The 2,542-nt window shown below is 47.9% G+C and overlaps 1 pseudogene; it reads left to right on the forward strand.

The window, feature by feature from the left end:
• Window positions 1-938: 938 nt before the first annotated feature.
• LOC122201350 lies at window positions 939-2,271 on the forward strand (annotated as a pseudogene).
• The last annotated feature ends 271 nt before the right edge of the window (window positions 2,272-2,542 follow it).

Below are 2,542 nucleotides of genomic sequence, written 5' to 3' on the forward strand. Positions count from 1 at the left end.
ATATACTTCCAGCTGAAACTCCCAGCCTTACTGTTGATATTTACTTTCAGAAACAAATATTATCTTTCCATGGAAGCTGTGGCTTGCAAGAATGGGATTCCAAGTCTCTTTCTTCCAAGTCCATGAGAAAAATATGACAGCAAACCACCTAGAGTGCTACCAAAACTCCTGATGACCTTATTCCTCTACTTCTGGCTTTGAATGAGATGTTCCTGTTCTCATAGGTTGATAGTCCTTTCTCTGACTCTGGGCAAGGGTGATGTCTTTGGGCAAGGGTAATGTCTCATTCAGGTTTATTTTCACTAGAGCATCTTGTCCATGCTTTAGACACTGTAGATTCTCAGTACATGAAAGCTGAAGAAAAAGTTCAAGGTAATGAACTGACCTTTCACCATCCCATACAGGAGCTGACATAGATACTTCATGTTCTCCAAAGAGCCTCAATAATTATAAGAAGTTCTGAAAAATTATGAAGTCATCAGCCCAAAGATGCTCCAAAGCCATGGCAACTAGTCAGAGGCAATGGGTATCTGCATTGGTGACCCAAAGTGGGTTCCCAAGAAACAACATCAGCAGCACCTGCGATCTTGTTTAAAAATGCTAATTCTCAGGCTTCCTGAATCAGAAACCCTGGGAACCAGAAGGGGAACCGTAATCTTTGGTATAGGGAGTGCTCCAGCAGATTCTGATACAAGCTCAAGATTGAGAGCTACCAACCACCTGTAGTGAGTTACTAAACAGGTGGAAGCTGAAGAAGCAGAGAGCTCTGAATCACTGACAGGGCTGCTTTCTTACCTTTCTTCCCAGGTTGTCAGGAAAGTTTGGGTGAGGAGACAAGAACTGTTATATAATCAAAGTCAATGACAGTGAAGGACACTGTTCCAGCTGCCACCTAGATTCAGAGCTCACTCTAACCCCCCAGTGAAGACATCCCAGCTATGGCCATGCAGAAAATCTTTACCTGGGAAATCCTGGACTCCAGGGACAACCCCATGGTAGATGTGGTCCTACACATGGCCAGGGGCCAATTCCAAGCAGCTGTGCCCAGAAGAGCTTCCACAGGTATCTATGAAACTCTGAAACTGAGAGATGGTGACAAATCCTGCTCCCTTAGGAAAGGGATTCTGAAGGCTGTGGGACACATCAATTAAGACCCTGGGCCCCACTCTGCTGTAAAATAAACTAAGCATTGTGGATCAAGAAAAAGTTGACAAATATATGATTGAGCTGGATGGGACTGAAAATATGTCCATGTTTGGGGTCACTGCCATCCTGGGTGTATCCTTGGCCGTGTGCAAGGCTGGTGCAGCCAAGAAGGGGGTCATGCTCTACTGGCACATCACAGACCTCGCTGGGAACCCAGACTTGGTCCTCCCAGTCCCTCCCTGCCTTTGATGTGATCAGTAGGGGCTCCCATGTTGGAAACAAGCTGGCCACACAGGAGTTCATTTTTGCCCATGGAAGCCAGTTCCTTCAAAGAAGCCATGCACATTGGCACTGAGGTCTACCACCACCTCAAGGCAGTCATCAAGGCCAAGAATGGGAAGGATGCCACCAATCTGGGCAATGAGAGCAGCTTTGCACCCAACATCCTGGAGAACAGTGAAGCCCTGGAGCTACTGAAGACAGCCATCCAGGAAGCTGGTTACCCAGACAAGGTGGTGATTGGCATGGATGGGACAGCATCTGAGTTCTATTGCAACGGGAAGTACGATTTTGACTTCAAGTCACCTGATGACTGCACTGCACACCACTGGGGAGATGCTGGGGGAGCAGTATAAGAGTTTCATCAAGAATCACCCTGTGGTCTTCATCAAGGACCCCTTTAGCTAGGGTGACTTGGTCACCTGTATCTCATTCCTCTTGGTGATTGACATCCAGATCATTGGGGATGACCTCACAGTCACCAACCCCAAGAGGATTGCCCAAGCCATTGAGAAAAAGGCCTCCAACTGGTGCTGCTGAAGGTCAACCAGATTGGCTCAGTGACCGAGTCCATCCAGGCCTGCAAATTGGCCTAATCTAATGGCAGGGGTGATGGTGAGCCACCACTCTGGGGAGACTGAGGATGCATTCATTGTTGACCTCATGGTAGGGCTCTGCATGGGATAGATGAAGACTGATGCCTCCTGCTGCTCAGAGCACCTGGTCAAATACAACCAGCTCATGTAGATTGAGGAGGCTCTTGGGGACAAGGCTGTCTTTGCTAGACACAAGGCCCCAAGACCCCACAGGACAGATTTGACCTTCAAGCCCCTCCCCTGGAAATAAATACTGGTGCCAACCAAAACCAACCAACAGGAGGGAGCCAAGATGGTGTAACAGCATGGAAGTTTTTTTGTGTGTTTCACACCCATGAAATACAACCAGACCAACACTAAACCATCCTGCACACCTAGAAAACTGATCTGAGGATTAACACAACAATATGCACAACCTGAACCACAGAATTCAGCAGGTATGTGGCATGGAGAGGTGAACTTGGAGAGAGAGTAGCTGTGGAGGGCAGGAAGCCACTTTGGCAGGCAGAGAGAGGACAGAG

Source organism: Panthera leo, chromosome D1, assembly GCF_018350215.1.
Source record: "Panthera leo isolate Ple1 chromosome D1, P.leo_Ple1_pat1.1, whole genome shotgun sequence".
NCBI lineage: Eukaryota > Metazoa > Chordata > Mammalia > Carnivora > Felidae > Panthera > Panthera leo.